This window comes from Periplaneta americana, chromosome 2 (genome assembly GCF_040183065.1).
Source record: "Periplaneta americana isolate PAMFEO1 chromosome 2, P.americana_PAMFEO1_priV1, whole genome shotgun sequence".
In the NCBI taxonomy this organism is placed as follows: domain Eukaryota; kingdom Metazoa; phylum Arthropoda; class Insecta; order Blattodea; family Blattidae; genus Periplaneta; species Periplaneta americana.
Genome location: NC_091118.1, coordinates 210,848,174 through 210,867,435, shown reverse-complemented (window position 1 = coordinate 210,867,435; position 19,262 = coordinate 210,848,174). Strand labels below are relative to the sequence as shown.

At 33.2% G+C, this 19,262-nt stretch overlaps 1 non-coding gene across 1 annotated transcript; it reads left to right on the top strand.

Moving 5' to 3' along the window:
* The first annotated feature begins 1,191 nt into the window (after positions 1 to 1,191).
* TRNAF-GAA (transfer RNA phenylalanine (anticodon GAA)) lies at positions 1,192 to 1,263 on the top strand. Its single transcript has one exon. It is a non-coding gene; the product is annotated as a tRNA-Phe (tRNA).
* Positions 1,264 to 19,262: the final 17,999 nt, after the last annotated feature.

Genomic DNA, 19,262 nt, shown 5'->3' with positions numbered 1-19,262 from the left:
ATGTTTACTGGATTGTAACCAACTAAGAATCGCCCGTTGTAACAGAAGCATTATTCCGTCGCATAAGCAAAGCATTTTCAATTTGGAAATGCGTGATCACTTCTTTATGTCACTTACGGCGTTACTTATGGCTCCTCTGTTTTTCTTCTTCTTCTTCCACCCTCCTAACCTAAGTCCCTTCCAGTCTGGCTACTTACAGCCCTCTCAAAACAGGATAATTCTTTCTGTTTGTGAAACTCAACCGTGGAGAATTTCCTCTGCCTCCCTGCCGCTTCCTTTCATTTCAGTCAGTTTGAATCCTCTTAAAATGGCGGGGGTTCTCTTTCGTCGCGCGCCCTTAATAGCGAACGGGCACGGGCGACTCTCCGTGCTTTCCAGGACGAAAACTCTCTTGCTGCTTGGCCCTCTGTCAGCGGAATCTAACAACAAAATGCAAAATAATACATAATGATTATTTCACTTACCTGTTGTAGAATGGTCGCAACATCGCAATCACCGTCGAAGCTAAGATTCCTATTTCGAAGACGTATGTTTGGAAAGAATTCCAAAATTTTGTGGAGAGGTGGATGTAGGTTCGTGGCCCACTTTTTAGGGCTCATGCCGGCGTTTATTTTGGCGCCCTAGGAAAACCGTAGGCAGGAAGATAAGGTGAAAGAGTAATGGAACGGAGAAAAATTCTCTCCAGCGCCGGGATTTGAACCCGGGTTTTCAGCTCTACGTGCTGACGCTTTATCCACTAAGCCACACCGGATTCTACCCCGGCGTCGGAAGAATCGTCTCAATTTTAAGTTCCAACTCTTGGGTTCCCTCTAGTGGCCGCCCTCTGCACTACGTCAGGACCGAAGTCCACACATGTGCTGAGGTGCACTCGTTATGAGTGACTAGTTGGCCGGGGTCCGACAGAATAAGTGTCGTATGATGACGCACAATATCTGCATGGAAATATCATATGTACTTCGGTACATTAAAATAATATATATGATATGCGTAAATCACTTCGTGATTTAAGACGGCGCTTATTCCGTCGGATTCCGGCCAACTAGTCACTCATAACGAGTGCACCTCAGCACATGTGTGGACTTCGGTCCTAGGTTCATAGACATCTATGACGTAGTACAGAGGGCGGCCACTAGAGGTAACCCAAGAGTTGGAACTTAAAATTGAGACGATTCTTCCGACGCCGGGGTAGAATCCGGTGTGGCTTAGTTGATAAAGCGTCAGCACGAAGAGCTGAAAGCCCGGGTTCAAATCCCGGCGCCGGAGAGAATTTTTCTCCGTTCCATTACTCTTTCATCGTATGAATACGCAGAATATCTGCATGGAAATATCATATGTACTTCGGTACATTACAATAATATTATAGGAAGATAAGGGCTTTAATTGGATACTGTGTATATGGGAAAATGATTGCTCAAGTCATTTGAGACACTCGGGAAAAATATGAACACACAGTGTGTCCCAAAAGTCATCGTGGGGTTTCAGAGGATTTTATTTTTTTAATGAATAGAGGTAGAAATGTAATATTTGTAAAAAATGGTAAAGGTAAAGGTATCCCCGTAACATGCCATGAAGGCACTTGGGGGGGGGCATGGAGGTAGGGCCCCATGCTTTCCATGACCTCGGCACTAGAATGAGGTGGTGTGGTCGGCACCACGCTCTGACCGCCTTTTACCCCCGGGAAAGACCCGGTACTCAATTTTATAGGTGGCTGAGTGAACCTCGGGGCCGTTCTGAAAGTTTGGCAACGAGAAAAAATCCTGTCACCACCTGGGATCGAACCCCGAACCTTTCTGTTGGTGCCAGATGAAAATAAAACTCAAAGTTTGTCGTCTGTAAGTTTGAGGCACTGAAGGAAACAAAAGACGGTAAAAATCGAACAAATGCAGTAATTTTAATTGTTACAAATAATAATAATAATAATAATAATAATAATAATAATAATAATAATAATAATAAAGGTGCGCCTGATAAGGCATTTTAGATCTTGTTTATGTCAGTTCTTAGCGTATTCATTTAGTGTCTTATCGTTATTCTTGCACTTTGTTAGATGACATCTTTCACATTTGAAATTGCACAATTCACACACACAACTTTCACACGGTTCATGGTAACTTTTTGTCTTGCACAACTTAACGATGAAAACCATGTATCGGGAAGCGGGTTATTGTATGTCTTTGAGTCTGATTTTCTTTAGTCCAGTTCCTGTCTACCATAGCACCTGTGGCGTAGAAGTCGGGGTCTATCGTACGGCGTTTATCTTCTCTTCTCTCCAGGAGGTCTTTGTAGGGTTGTGTCGATTGCAGTAGTAGTTGGAGTCTGATGTCTTCTACGTAGAATTACAATTACAATTACGTTACAATTAATTATACAACATGAATGTCCAGGTAAAAGTGCAATGTGTTTTGTAAACTGCCACTATTTTGAATTGTGAAAAAAAAAATATATATATATATATATAACTAATTCTTTAACTGTAAAAATATCATTTTCGTATAGCAGAAGGACAGTGTTTTACACATACCAATTTTCATTATTGTACAAGATACAAGTAATGGATGAAAAAAATGTTGAACATTTCCAAAAATTTTACTGTTGTAAGCTGTACCTTAACCCTTAAATGTACAGAAATTTGATCCGAACAAATGTAGCACTTAAAAATTCCTTTTCAGAACGAAAAGTTACTTTTCTTCGGATCAAATTTCTGCACATTTAAAGCGCAAAATTAAAATTCTTTCAATCATTTATTATCATAATACAATGCTCTCTTAAATTGACTGAGCATATTGGGAATTAAATATATGGCTTTCCCAGAACACGATGTGAAATGTTTACTACGAAATATATTTTTTTTCTCGAAAAGGAACCAAGAACGAGTGAAATTGTATTAAACTTTTTTGTTTGAAATATTTCATGGAATAACTTCTTGAAATTAATAACATTACTTCCGGTTCACTCTGTATATAATTGATTCTGGGTTAGTAAAACTAATTAGTAATATTATTAGTGCAGAGGAGAATAGTGTGAGCAATTTTTTACAAAAAAAGTGCTACCCATAAAAATTCTACTTGTAGCAAGTAAAGCGATAGGGTTGGAAGTAAATCCCGAAAAGACTAAGTATATGATTATGTCTCGTGACCAGAATATTGTACGAAATGGAAATATAAAAATTGGAGATTTATCCTTCGAAGAGGTGGAAAAATTCAAATATCTTGGAGCAACAGTAACAAATATAAATGACACTCGGGAGGAAATTAAACGCAGAATAAATATGGGAAATGCCTGTTATTATTCGGTTGAGAAGCTTTTGTCATCCAGTCTGCTGTCAAAAAAACTGAAAGTTAGAATTTATAAAACAGTTATATTACCGGTTGTTCTGTATGGTTGTGAAACTTGGACTCTCACTTTGAGAGAGGAACATAGGTTAAGGGTGTTTGAGAATAAGGTTCTTAGGAAAATATTTGGGGCTAAGAGGGATGAAGTTACAGGAGAATGGAGAAAGTCACACAACACAGAACTGCACGCATTGTATTCTTCACCTGACATAATTAGGAACATTAAATCCAGACGTTTGAGAAGGGCAGGGCATGTAGCACGTATGGGCGAATCCAGAAATGCGTATAGGCTGTTAGTTGGGAGGCCGGATGGAAAAAGACCTTTGGGGAGGCCGAGACGTAGGTGGGAAGATAATATTAAAATGGATTTAAGAGAGGTGGGATGTGATGGTAGAGACTGGATTAATCTTGCTCAGGATAGGGACCAATGGCGGGCTTATGTGAGGGCGGCAATGAACCTCCGGGTTCCTTAAAAACCATTAAGTAAGTAAGTTGCTACCCATAATGCAGTAGGTAGCCAAGATCGTCTAGGCTCCAGGTAAAATTACAAAACAGTTGTTTCTACACCCACTTACCAACTCTGCTTAGAGATGTTTTTGAAGGAGAAAATGTTGTGAGTTGGCAGATTTCTAGAGGGAAAAGCACGAGAGAAAAGCGAGGATAATAGACATAATATATTTTAGTATATTCGAATCTGGACAGTGGAAGGACCCTGGAAAGAAGAATAATTGTATTAAATGTAGTTAAAGCTGAACGAAAATGCAATGTATAAATCTTGAAATGTGTAACAGGATTTTCCACCTGATGGAGTGTTCGTGAATGGAGGCTTTATGTCGTATTTGAATAGAGGCGATGTGCCTTGTTTTATGTCACAGCGAGTGAGATCATATGCATATATACATGGCATGGCCTACCCAGTGCGCGTGAGAGTTGCAGAGGGGCAAGGGGCACATCGCTAGGGCTGAGGATTTCAGCTGTGTACTTGGTGGGGGCGGGGAGGAAAAATCCAGCAAAGAAAGCAGAGAGAGAAAAGCTCCGCAATTTCTTCCCTCCAGGAATCCACCCCCCACCCCCACTAGACACAAACAAGAGGAATTAGCCTCCGCGTACCGGCGGTATATATAAGGGACGGGGAACTGAGGACCGGGAAGAAATATATATATATTTAGATGCAATAAGGTAATAGAGAGCAAGACACAGCGGGGGATAAAGACTTGACGAGGTAAAAGAAAAGAAAATAGTAGGAGGAGCAATGGAGAAGAGATGAACCGAGGAAAAGGAAATTAAGACAGAGGAAATGAAGCTGCAAAACTACAAAAGAAATAGGAAGTAAATAATATGCATAACACAAATAGAGGAGGACAGGGTATGTGCTTGAAGTTTTAATTATGAAAGCTATGTAAACAATGCGTTTGTGCATGTTAGCCCAGGAGTACAGAAGAAGACTGCAGCAAAATACTGGATTTCGCAAGCTGCAAGCTCTTCGAGTGGGATTCGGTGAATGCTTTACGTTGTGTTGAAGTCTGGTTACAGTGTGTTCACGAGATTTGTAAGATCTGATGTTAGATGTAACTGGAGTAACGGAATATATACCAGGCATGATGTTTGAGTGATTTTAAATAGCTTTCTGATTATTAAATTTTATGAGACATAATCTGATATTTGACGAATTGTATTAATTGATTGTATTCACTTACTTTTTATTAGGGGAGAGTCGGGTAGTATCGGACGTCGGGTAATATCGGACAGTGAGTTTCTTTCATCTACCACACGATGATAGTACCTGATTGACATGGTTACGTTTCTGTGATGTCGCATAGAGAAACGTAACCATGTCATTCAGGTACTACCACATGGTGGTAGATGAAAAACACGCACTGTCCGATATTACCCGACGTCCGATACTACCCGACTCTCCCCTACTCCAATGACAAAATACTTTGCACAATCAATAATTATTAATTTACTTGAAAAATTCATAAAGGAAATAGAAACTTTTTTTAGGTTAGTTTTAAATTAATAAACCTTATCTACATTCTCAATTATGTTTGATTTTATCAAACTTTATGAGACAAAATCTGATATGTGACGAATTGTATTAATTGATTGTATTTACTTACCTTTTATTATTCCAATTGACAATATACATTGCATAGGAAAATCAATAAATATTAATTTACTTGAAAAATTCATCAACGAAATAGAAAGTCTTTTTGGGTTAGTTTTAAAATAATAAACCTTACCTACATTCTTAATATCTTCAGGCATGATGTTTGATTTTAAAGAGCTTTCTGATAATGAAATTTGATGAGACAAAATCTGATATTTGACGAATTGTAACAATTGATTGTATTCACTTACTTTTTATTATTCCAATGACAAAATACATTGCATAATCAATAATTATTAATTTACTTGAAAAATTCATAAAGGGAATATAAACTTTTTTAGGTTAGTTTTAAAATAATAAACCTTATCTACATTCTTAAGATCTTCAGTCAATTATGTTTGATTTTATGTTTAATTTTATCATACTTTATCAGACAAAATCTGATATGTGACGAATTGCATTAATTGATTGTATCTACTTTCTTTTTATTATTTCAATGACAAAATATATTGCATAATCAATAAATATTAATTTACTTGAAAAATTCATCAACGAAATAGAAACATTTTTAGGTTAGTTTTAAAATAATAAACCTTACCTAAAATTCTTAATATCTTCAGGCAATTATGTTTGATTTTAAATAGATTTCTGATTATCAAATTTTATGAGACGAAATCTGATATTTGACGAATTATAATAATTGATTGTATTTACTTACTTTTTTATTATTCCAATGACAAAAGACATTGCATAATCAATAAATATTAATTTACTTGAAAAATTCATCAACGAAATAAGAAGTTTTTTAGGTTAGTTTTAAAATAATAAACCTTACCTATATTCTTAATATCTTCAGGCGATTTATTATATAATTTCAACCCAATAACATCTGGTGGTTGATTAATTATTAATTTATTAAATGGAATGTGAAATGTATTAAATTGTCTGGTATTAAGACCATAAAAATTTCTGTTCTGGATGAATACTTCACAAATACAAATTAAAAATGTATAATCTAGGAAAAGTTAAAATTATTAAAAAATTTAAAATATTCGTTACACGAAACTATAAAATGTATTCCAGCCATACACCTTACTATTCTCTTTTGAGATAGGAATACATATTGTGTTGAGGTAGACCAACCCCAGAAACAAATGCCATATCTCAAACGAGATTCAACATATGCATAATACATAGAAACTAGCTGGGATTGTGTCAGCACAGATCTAAAATTAAAAAAAAGAAAGATAACGAATTCAATTTTAAGATAACCTTAGTACAAATGATTAACCCTAAAAAAGTTACAGTACTTTATGCTGGAAGGTTAACATAATTTACATAATCTCATGTCATTTATCTTTTTTTTTTTTTTTTTTTTTTTTTTTGTAAATTGTGAAATTGTAAATATGTCGTTTTAATTAAATTTAAATGTAGTAAATTTTCATTAAATGATCTTTGCACTTCATTTAAAATAGTATTACCTAATATATTATTATTATTAGTATTAATTATTATTTTTAATTTATTATTAATTATCATTTAGTTACTACTGTCACGGGGTATTTACCCATTTGCAGTGTGAATATAATACATACAATATTTTGAGAAAGATCGGACACAATTAAAGAAAGATCATCAGCATGCATAGTAGACTTAATAAATGGCGATAATGCCTTTAAAATACCATTTACATGTAATATAAACAATACAGGACCCAAAACAGAACCTTGAGGAACTCCAAGGTATACGAGACGTGAGAGCTAATTTTATGTTGAATGGTGTTTTAATGGAATCAGTGCGATATGTGGGAACTGATCTGAGATAAATTATTCTAATAATGGAGCTTATAGGGACATCTAAACTAATTTAGACGTAATTGTAATAATGTAATTTATACGAGACATTAGAACTGATTTTACGTACAATTTCATTATGTAGTCTGTATGAGATACGAGAACTGATCTTGGGTACAATTCCAGTTATGTAATGTGTACAAGACGTGAGACCTGATCTTATATAAAGAATTTATACGAAACATTACAACTGAGTTTAGATACAGTTTTGATAATTCAATTTTTGCGACATTTGAGAACTGACTAGTCATGATGGAGTTTATATGAAACATTAGAATAGATCATAAAATTTATACGAGATTTCAGAACTGATATTATATAGAATTTGATAATAGAAATGATATGATACATGCGATTTAATATTCTAATTTTGTGATAATAGAATTCTGATATTAAGTAGAGCTTTGATCACATACACTGATTGACATAAAATGGACGACAATTCCTGAGCTTTAAAAAATCAACTTTCATGTGTTTCTTCATTGTTGAACGAGGAATGCCAAACTGTGCAGATCTTTTCCGAGTGGATTTCAGGGGAGACCTTTCCACAGATGCCTCAACAGCGTGGCATGTTTTCCTTTTTGTTGTCGGGGTTCCACTTCTGGAACAGTCTTTCACACTACCCGTTGCGAATGCACGTTTTTCCAACCCCAACATTGTTGCTTTCCTTGGCGGTACCACACCAAAGCGGTCACGAAATTTCGTCTTCATTGTTTTCACGGTTTCGCCCGTATGACGTCTTTCATGAAGCCAAACCATTGCCACTGATCTCTGGTCAGCCATGTTTGTTTATAACTGCACGGTTCCCATGGTAGCATGGTACCAACGTATATATGGCGGTACCAACATTTACATTCAACATTCACGAAGTGATATAAGGATATATGGGGGTACGCATACTTTGTGACCCCCCCTGTACATTTTACGAGATGTAATGCCACTGTTCTGACAAATGGATTTTCTGTGACACAAACTATTAAAGAAGGTACAATTCTGAAAATGAGAACTTAATGAGATATAAGGTTTTATATTGAATAAATGTAGAATTTTACATTAATTTAAAATTCTAACCATGTAATTCCTGGTGTACATATGACCTGTTTAATAGAATTCTGGTCGTAGTATTTTTTTACTGTTTATAGTATAATATAATGATAGCATTTGATAATGTAAATTTCACAAGCAATACGGTTTGATGTATGCATATGAAATCAATGAGTACCACAATGTGTATTGCATTTGTGTAATTCTGAACGTGAAACTTTTTTACGAATTTGATTATGAAATATTTATAAAGTAACATTATTTACATCAGACAGAATGTTTATAATATTTATTTGTTTAGCATGAGATGTGATAAGAGAGATTTCGAGAATTTTGATGTGAAATTTTTAACAATTCCCAATCTAAATTTGGCCCTATACAAAATAATTAAATTTTATCTCACGATGTATATTTTTCTTAGTAATTACCAGTCAAGCACAGTCGAAATTATGATCGAACCTAACTTGAATTTGTCATAATTACACTTCTAGCGTATTCATATGGATACAAAGGCTAGTATTTCTTATAATGTGCTTAAAAATATCTCCGTCCTAAACACAATAAAACAGAATCTCAAACCATTTACGAAATAAAAATGTATCTGAAGTTAAAAATATCAATTTAGGCTTACAGGAATAAAAAAAAAATTACTGAAATTCTTCAGACAAACCTCACAGAGAATACGATAGCCCTAAATTCTAATCCTCCTTAGAACTTAAAGAAAAATTACTTTTTTACAGCAGTACTTGTACATCATAGAAAACAACTGTTTGAACATCTGGTATTAAATATAAAATTTTAAGGATATTTTGTTACAGTGTTTTGTTTTTAAAACTTTTTTTTTTTTGTGGAGGCCTTGGAATTTTTATTCTGCAGTGCGTTGTTTTGTTTCATGCGTTATTCGTTTGTTTCTCTTATGCAGTATTGTAATAAAAATAAAACCAACGTTTTTGCTGGATGTAGAAAATCCCGTCGGAAGATGAAGCAGGTAGGAAACGCTAAGAATTTATATTAAAATAACAGAAATGTTTGGGAGTGCTACAATTTATCGATTCACGTCCTTCGCCGTGTTTGCAGCTTCTTGGATCGATCCCTGTCTGTAGTCTGAATAATCGTGTACAAATTAGCACAGGTTATGACACTGATGCTTGTGAACTGCCGACACACCAGTGATGTGATTTACATGATACACTGACAGACGTCAAAGCACATTAAAAAATAGGGATCTGAACCACAGAAACGCTCATAAAAACTGAGTTAACAGTTGGCAAAATTCGAAAGTATTTCTGTAAGTAAAATGTACTTATTTATTCATATATCTACCTACTTATTTATTTACCTATTTACCTACTTATTTATTTACTTACTTATTTCCTCATTTTGTATTTAGCTACTTATTTACTTATTAATTTGTTTATTTAAGTATTTATTTATTTGTTTACTTACTTATGTATTTATATAATTTTTTTATTTTTTATTTGTTTATTTACTTATGTTGTTATTTATTTACTAATTTATTTAATACTTTATTAATTTATTTACTAATGTACTTATTTATTTACTAGTTTACTAATGCATTTACTAATTTACTTATTTACTTCCTTATTTATTTGTTTATTTACTAATGTACTTGTTTATTTACTAGTTTACTAATCTATTTACTAATTTACTTATTTATTTACTACTTTACATATTTATTTACTTATTTATTTGTTTATTTACTGATTTACTGTACGTATTTATTTATTTACTTATTTATATGTTTATTTACTAATGGTGTTATTTATTTACTAGTTTACTAATGTATTTACTAATTTACTTATTTATTTATTTGTTTACTTACTTATTTAGTTACTAATGTACTTATTTACATACTAGTTTACTAATGTATTTACTAATTTACTGATTTATTTACTAATTTACTGATTTATTTACTAATTTACTTATTTATTTGTTTATTTACTAATGTACTTATTTATTTTCTAATTTACTTATTTATATGTTTATTTACTTACTTATTTATTTATTTACTTTTTTGTTTACTTACTAATGCACTTATTTATATACTAGTTTACTAATTTATTTACTAATTTACTTATTTGTTTATTTACTTATTTACTTGTTTATTTACTTATTTATTTGTTTATTTACTAATTTATTATTTATTTGTTTATTTACTTGTTTATTTACTTATTTACTTGTTTATTTACTTATTTACTTGTTTATTTACTAATTTATTATTTATTTGTTTATTTACTTATTTACTTGTTTATTTACTAATTTATTATTTACTTGTTTATTTACTTATTTACTTGTTTATTTACTAATTTATTATTTACTTGTTTATTTACTTATTTACTTGTTTATTTACTAATTTATTATTTATTTGTTTATTTACTTATTTACTTGTTTATGTACTAATTTACTTATTTATTTGTTTATTTACTAATGTACTTATTTATTTACTAATTTACATATTAATTTAGTAATTTATTTATTTATGTATTCATTTATATATTTAATAATTTACTTATTTATTTATTTAATTATTTTATTTATTTATTTATTTACTAACTTATTAGAATTTGCGAAAGACAACTTAATGAATTATTTTCATTTAAATATCGAACCCTGGACGTATGATGCTGGTGGTGGTACAGCTGAATTGAAAAGTACGGTCTGACCAGCAGGTCTGCCTATCGGGGGTGAAGTTTAATGAAATTCCAATAACCGTTAGACTTCTCGCAGGGCAAGAAACAAGTGTTCCACTTAGGAAATTCTGCGCCGGGGAGAACTTCCAGGAGAAGGATTACAGGGGTAAAAACTCACAATAGCGGAGAGAGGGGATGTTGAACTTTATATAGGACGACCAGCGCCCGGAAAATTACACCGGGTTTTTATCATCAAACGTTGAAATTTATTAAGAATACATAGGCCTATTTTAATTCCTATGTATCTGTATTGATAATGTCACTATGATTAGGCCATGTATGACAAAATTGAAAAAAAAATACCGTTCCAGATTTACTCTTGCAGCCAACACAAAACCTACATTGGATCACAATAATTACCTTTAAGTTTAAATACAGTGTCTGAGCTCATTCGATAAGTAATGGCAGCACTACTGTAAATCAGCGCTCCTAGCGGTGAGCATCGGAATCTTTTAGTACGTAATACCGCAGCGATTTTTTCACAAATTTGCAATATATATTGTAAATACAGTGCCTGTTTTTGATTTGTAGTAAACAATACAGCCCTCAAGGTACGAAAAAAGGTACTTCATAAAAATCCAAGTAGAGAAAATCATGCAACTTAGTGCTTTAGGGCATTACAAGAAGCCCGTGGGAGAAAAGTCCTACCATACTGAACTATTGCAAGTTGGGAGGAAGCGAGACATTCGCTTTTAATCAAGAGTTGACATCTGAAGAGCTTTAGATTGATCAGTGAAAGAGATATCCAGAAATGCTGCTGCAGATGGAGTCCGCAGTCTTCCAAGAATTTGGCAACGTATCGTTTGATATGGCAGGAGACTGTATTTCTTTCTTTCTTTCTTTTGCTAATAATTGTAACATAAAATATAATATATACAGAAAAACTTTAGCTCGCCCCTGAAAGAGTAGAACTCGTGCTCAGGGGCGGATTCCTGAATTGAAATTAATAATTATACAATACAATTTGTCTTATGTCTACTATGCAATTGCAGTATATAAATTTAAATTTACATTTCTTCAATTTTTATAAAATCCATACATAACTTTTTTAATTTAATACTAGAACTATTAGAATTGACAAGATTATGATATTTAAATATAAATTTGTTATATATTCTTGGGCCTAAATTACTACTATGATTAAATACTGTAACAGTGTTGCATTTTGATTCAAACAATCTTAAAGAATTCATACCTTTTGTTTCATAACTATGGGAATACAATTCAAAATTATTTCGATTTTTATGTATGAATTTTATTAATGCAATATAATAAATTTGTCTAACGTTAAGTACATTAAAGTCTAGAAACAAATTTTGAGATGGAAAATCAATAGGTTTATGAAGACATATTTTAATTATTTTCTTCTGTAATAAATAAAGTTGATTAAAATTGGATTTAAATGAGCTACCCCATCCTATAATTCCATACATAATTACCGATCGAAATAAAGTTAAATATATTGTGCGTAATAAACTTATTGACAAGTAATTCCTCAATAAAACAAAATAATATACTATTTTACGTATGTATGAAGTATGTAATGCCAAAAGTGACCTAAATACATTTAATGTGAGACAGTGACTATGTTTCCATTACTTTTCGAATGCCCTAGTGTTTTTACTTCATCATTATGACAGAATGTATTGCAATCCTGCCAGAATTAGGGAGTTATATTTGTGGACAGACAAGTAAATTATTTCACGTTGTTAGATGACAAAAAGTACAGTGATATTTTACTTTATTTGCAATGGACGATTTAAGGTTCCCCATTGTAAATAAAAGAATAGAGTACTTCCTTTTTCTGCACGATTCTTTCTCCGTTTACTGTGTAAGTAGCTTATTAAAAACAATGAACACAATATAATAATCCTATAAATACTCCACAAGCCATCTTGGCGACACCCTCTTTAAGATATTACATCTCATTGAGGTTCACTTAACAGAGATGTTCAACCAAATTCAAGTAACGTAAAAGTATCTGCAGCTCAATCGATAGCCTCTTTCCTCGTTACCATGGTAACACCTTTATAAAATTATAAAAGAAAGATTATAAAAATCTGTAATAAAAACAAGAGACTACATCTTTTTGCGCGATTGTGTTTTTTTTATTTATCTATTTTTTTAGAGGCCTTGTAAGTTGTATTTACAATACACAGACTGGTTACTAGAGAAACATATTATTGTTACATCTCAGCATAGATCTAGTGCTGTTGTAGGACATGATGGTACCATTAAATTACAGCCAATTTTCCATAAATCTTCAATATTTATGTCCACTTGTATACCAAAATCATTGCTTTGTATCATCTTAGCTGCTATGATTTATAGAGTGTATTTTACTGATATTTTTAGAAAAATAATACTCCCTTTGAATGTATAATAGTTACATTGACTAAAATGGCGGAACATCAAGAAACTGTATTAGCTTAAAAAGAAACGGTACCCGAAGCTTTTTAAAAATGAATTTTTCTCTATATTTTCAGTACAAAAAATGTGGTAAAAATTATACGGCATTTGCAATACTAAAAGATGTAATCGTGAAAGAAATAATATGTGATACACATGTGTTATGTGCTCATAAGAATTTCGGAAATAGAAGACTGGACTTCGTCTCTTCTTTTCTACAGTTTCCTCGTTTTTGTAATAATAATAGACTTCCAACAGACGTATTGATATGTATACTAATTTCTGCTCTAATAGCGCAATACGAAATTTTTCGTATAGATATGTATATTTGTGTTTGTATTTATAAATTATGTAAATACTCAGTTAAATAATATTTGTTATATTCCCTTTTTTCTAGTAGAAAATCTATTAGAATCTGTGCTTCACGAAGTGGAATGTGGTACGAAAATTGGTATTTCTTAAGAAAATTTTCAATATTCTCTATTGTAATAACCAGGGAAAGGGATTTGGAGTATTATAACGAATGGTGAAACGTAGTATAGATATTCGTAGCTCAGTGACTATCAAGCGAGCTACGTGGACGAGTACAGTTCACTTCATACAAACTTACACGCAACGTTCTGTAAACGTATTTCAGAATAAACAAATGTTATAGTTTAATGACATATAGTGGCCTACACACATAATCTGCATTTCATTTTGAACTACATGTGTTTTTCTTGGCAACGCACAAGACACCAATAAACAACATTACAAATATACATAATTAAATATCAATCTCTGCATCCTTGCGTGTCAGTGGAAATATTGATGGCTGATAGTTGTCTTCTGCATGGAACTCGCCTCTGAATATGTATGTTTCTCTGTCAGAAGCGTGTTAAATTAAAACCTTTATTTACAATATCATGAAATATGATAATATGTATACAACATACACTACAGTATTTACAATATATACAGTATACTACAATATTTACAACATAGCCTAATACAGTATCATTATATGTTGAACAAAATGTAGAACCAAACGAAATGGCATTTTCAATTAATGCTATGTTTTGGTGATGAAACAATTATTCCTGCTGTGCCTTATTATAATAAATTGTAAATATTATTTTCAAAATTTCAAAATACAACTTTGCTCTGTTGCAAGGAAGGAAATTTTTTAACGTGGAAAAACTTCGTTCTACATCTGCAGAGACAATTGGAGAGTACTTGAAATAAGATAGGCTACCTCAATTAAATTCACATGTTGAATGACGTCATTGGGACACGTCTTTGTTAATACATCTGAAATCCGACCTAGAATACTGTACCCATCAATTTTAATCAAAACTCTGTTCATTTTTTCACCAACACGCTTTCCTACTTCACCTTCTACTCACTCGGTTTATTTTAGGTAAATATAACAAATTTGACTTAATATCCATGACTTCTTTTCCGATTGTTCTACCATTTAGCAGTTCCTGGCGTATTTGAATCGCAGCCCATCATCGGGATCAAAAGACTGGACCACTTTCTTCACAGATTGGAGGTGATGTGCGTAATAATTGCAAGCTTCTAACCATGACCCCCAGCTCTTAAGAACTGGACATGGGGGAAGCGGCAATTTAGGGAATTGTTTCCTGAATTTTGATACTCGATCTGGAACTTTTACAAATATAGACTAGTCTTTCAATTTTGTATTGTTAGTTGGTTTCACTTTCGGCATTGTACCCGCACTTCACTACTCTGAAGTGCAAACCTGCATGTTGAAGTTCTTATGCGACAACTGTACCGTTCACTTGTTGTTGACGTGCAGAGATCTGCCAGTATGTCATGGAGGGGAGGACTTGGTATAAAGGGTTGTAAACAAATGGCTGTGTAGATGCCAATACTAGCTTTTACTACTCCAAATTCCGTTCCCTAGTAATAACACATTTATTATGCAAGATTCTACAGAAATACTGAAGTATTCCTTGATACTAAAATAAACCTTTGCTTCTGAAAAAAGTTTATATTGTGGATACATCACCTTTAAGGTAGCCTGCATTCGAATCCCGGTCGGGGAAAGTTACGTTATTGAGGTTTTTTCCGGGGCTTTCCCTCAACCCAATACGAGCAAATTCTCGGTAACTTTCGGTGCTGGACCCCGGACTCATTTCACCGGCATTATCACCTTCATTTCATTCAGAAGCTAAATAACCTGAGATGGTGATACAGCGTCGTAAAATAATCCACTGAAAAAATCACCTTTATCTGCCATTATGCAGGGTGAATCTAAGTAATGTCCTTCATTTCGGGGGGTTATTTTCTGGTGTATTTTAAAACAAAAAAGTTTTTCAATACAATTTTGCTCGTTTCTGCTTCCGTTTTGAGATAAAAATTGCTTTATATGAAATATTTCATAGCGTGTTTTTGGGAAAACCATTGATCTAATTCCCAATATGCTCAGTCAATTTTAGAAAGCAGTGTATTATGATAATAAATGATTGAAAGAATTTTAAATTTGCCCTTTAAATATGCAGAAATTTTATCCGAACAAATGTAACATTGTAAAATTCCTTCGCATAACAATATGCACATTTAAAGGACAAAACTAAAATTCTTTCATACGAGTATATTAATTGTCATAGTACACTGCACTCTTAAATTGATTTACCATTTTGGAAATTAAATCAATTACTTTCCCAAAACACGCTGTGAAATGAATAATATAAAGCAATTTTTTTCTCGAAAAGGAAGGAAAAACGAGCAACATTTTATAAAACTTTTTTTGTTTGAAATATCTCAAAGACTAACCCTCTGAAATTAATTGCATTACTTTCAGGTCTTTCTCTATATACAGGGTGTTTTAGAAATACTTCGACAAACCTTGAGTGCATGTTTCTCACAACAAAACAAGGAAAAAAGTTCATATAAACATATGTCCGAAAATCCTTAGGTTTTTAGCTATCAATGAAAGAACATAATGAAACATCTGTTAGATATTGTCAGCTGGGTAGCAAGTGTTGCAACTGGAATCAATTCAGAAACTCATAACAAATAAAAATTACGTTCAACGGGTTTCGAGGTACAACCCAAGAACTTAAGTTTGTAACCGATAATAATTCATTTTGTTAGATAATCGAATGATGTTATCGATACAAGTCTGCTGATGCACTCATTGTATCCTAGATGTCTGTGTGTTGCCAAGGAGACTTGTTTACTGCAGTCATTTGTCATTTGAACATTTGTTATGACTTTCTGACTTGATTAAAGTTGCAAAATTTGCTGCCAAGCTGACAATGTCTAACAGATATTTCATTGTGTTCTTTCTTTAATAACTAAAAATCTAAGGATTTTCGGACATAAGTTTATATTAATTTTTTTTCTTGTTTTGGTGTGAGGAACATGCCGTCAAGGTTTGTCAAAGTATTTCTGAAACACCCTATATATTTATCTTCTGTTAAGTTTCTTTACACACAATTTGCCATCTCTGGTCATAACGCATGTGTAGGATCTTTGGGTATATCAGTAGGCCTGGATTATTGCTAGGTTTCTATTTTTATTTTGTGTTATAGATGGCTTGTGCCCATGTAACTGATTTTTATTTGTTTTAATGTTTATGATATTGGTGATTAAGGTGGTGATGAATCATAGTATATAAATTTCCAATCCGGAATTTGCTTTCGTGACTGAGGAAAACCACGAAAAATCCCAGTTAGATTTGACGGCCACGGTGTTCTGAACCCAGGACCTGCAGAATACGAATCTCAAACGTAATTTTCTTAGACACGTCGCTCGGTCATATATTTTTTTTCCGTTGTTGGTAACTCTATAGCATCTATTAAATGCTTTATGGTTGTGCTAACAGATGGAGTTACTTGTCAACAATGTGACGCTGAAACGTGTGTTCAGGTTACTGTCCAGCGACAGTCCTGACGTATTTTTATATTTGTCATGATTGGTTAATTAATATTAACCCGGCACACTCACATTCATACAAATTTCCAGACTCTAGACACCCAGGGAATTCTTCTTCTCCAAGAAAAACTCGCTGAGAGCCGAGCCCGGGAATCAAACCCGGGACCTCCTGATCTACAAGCCAGCATGCTGACCAACAGACAACGGAGGCATGTTCTACATGTTATCATTATTAATTACATGTGTCGTACTTCTGCGTAAAATGGTATTGGATAATGTTTTCATAAAGGTCCGCAACATTCGGTTGACCTCGGACGTGCAACGGAAATATCCGAACGTAATTACACGTTATTTCTTGTGCATTCGCCGACCTGGAATAATAATTGAATAACAGTTTTGAGTTAATTGTATAATAATGTTACAGTTACTATTAAAATGTCCTTTGATATTAAATGTTTAGAGTTAATTACTAATATAATTTTATAATTGTGTTCTTTTATGAATAATTGAGGGATCTCACGCTCTCTGCTAACACACGATGACCATGAAATTTATAAAAGGGATGTTCTGTTATTGTTAGCGCGCTGGGTCCATTGTGAACATAAAATTAGTGTAACTAGTTCGACCCTCGGCAAATGAGCAAACTGTTGCCGTGATGTTTTACTCCCATAATCGAGGTCGTCCCTACAGCAGGTAGAGTTTGTTATACGTTACAAAAATTCATTGAATAAATAGCATATAGAAACACATTTATGAAATGGATTACCGATCTTTTATTGTGTCTTTTTCTTTTAAAAATAATTTCCTTCCAATTACTTTCTGCTTTGTCCATCACAGGTCTCTGTGTTTCTACGAGATTGCAGAGATAACTAGCCTCAATCTAGGAGTTTATACGGATGGACATTGTACGTTTCTTTTTATTATAGTAGGTTATTTTACGACGCTGTATCAACATCTTAGGTTATATACCGTCTGAATGAGATGAAGGTGATAATGCCGGTGAAATGAGTTCGGGGTCCAGCAACGAAAGTTACCCAGCATTTGCTCATATTGGATTGAGGGAAAACCCAGAAAAACCTCAACCAGGTAGTTTTCCCCGACCGGGAATCGAACCCGGGCCACTTGGTTTTTCGGCCAGACGCGCTAACCGTTACTCCACAGGTGTGAACTGTACATTGTTCAACTCATATTTAATCTCTTTTACTCTTTTCTTATTTTTGGTTGTCCATTCCTTCCTTCGTCTTGGTTGTCCATTCTTTCCTCATCTAGCTTGTCCATTCTTTCCTCATCTTGTTTATCCATTCTTTCCTCATCTTGTTTGTCCATTCCTTCCTCATCTTGTTTGTTCATTCTTTCCTCATCTTGTTTGTCCATTCTTTCTTCATCTTGTTTGTCCATTCTTTCCTCAGCTTGTTTATTCATTCTTTCCTCATCTTGTTTGTCCATTCTTTCTTCATCTTGTTTGTCCATTCTTTCTTCATCTTGTATGTCCATTCTTTCTTCATCTTGTTTGTCCATTCTTTCCTCATCTTGTTTATTCATTCTTTCCTCATCTTGTTTGTCCATTCTTTCTTCATCTTGTTTGTCCATTCTTTCTTCATCTTGTTTGTTCATTCTTTCCTCATCTTGTTTGTCCATTCTTTCTTCATCTTGTTTGTCCATTCTTTCTTCATCTTGTTTGTCCATTCTTTCTTCATCTTGTTTGTCCATTCTTTCTTCATCTTGTTTGTTCATTCTTTCTCATCTTGTTTGTCCATTCTGTCTTCATCTTGTTTGTCCATTCTTTCCTCATCTTGTTTCTCCATTCTTTCCTCATCTTGTTTATTCATTCTTTCCTCATCTTGTTTGTCCATTCTTTCTTCATCTTGTTTGTCCATTCTTTCTTCATCTTGTTTGTTCATTCTTTCCTCATCTTGTT